The 481-nt window shown below is 38.3% G+C and overlaps 1 protein-coding gene across 1 annotated transcript in view; it reads left to right on the top strand.

Moving 5' to 3' along the window:
• Positions 1-281: 281 nt before the first annotated feature.
• The window catches only part of LOC119591883 (cytochrome b5-related protein-like), a gene marked incomplete at its 3' end in the record, with an annotated part of 10,770 nt that continues 10,570 nt past the window's right edge, over positions 282-481 (top strand). Inside the window, 1 exon segment of the mRNA XM_037940625.1 lies at positions 282-398.

Raw genomic sequence — 481 nt, 5'->3', positions numbered from 1 at the left:
TAATCAACAAGATTAAGGACCTTTAATGATATTAAGCTAGCTAGTGGTAGATGGCAACTTAGCTAATGCCCAGGTTGTGGAACCGAAACCTCTTTTTTTAACTAAAATCTAATAATCACAACTTATCTAATGTTAAGAGTTGCTGAGCCCAAACTTGTTTTTAAAACTCAAATGTAATAAATACAATAACTAAACAAAAAACTTATTATTCCATTATAATCGCACTTCCGAAAAGACAGTATAGATACACATGACAAGGTGATAACCTGCTCAGGGTTAGCTTTGCGAGTCGCCTTCAGTTAGCTTAGCGGGATAACAGGTGACGATTTTGCTGTGGAATATATCTAATTTGTCATATATTCAGCGTTTTCATAGGACATTACATCCAACAGAGGGAGGTACGTGGTCTGAGATTTATTGAGTGTGGATTGGGAATGGGGTGAGGGTCGAGCTTGGGAAGGTGAGTGTCTCCGCTTCCTTG

Source organism: Penaeus monodon, chromosome 29 (genome assembly GCF_015228065.2).
Source record: "Penaeus monodon isolate SGIC_2016 chromosome 29, NSTDA_Pmon_1, whole genome shotgun sequence".
Lineage (NCBI taxonomy): Eukaryota > Metazoa > Arthropoda > Malacostraca > Decapoda > Penaeidae > Penaeus > Penaeus monodon.
The sequence above is the reverse complement of the archived record's forward strand: the minus strand, read 5'-3'. Positions and strand labels throughout refer to the sequence as shown.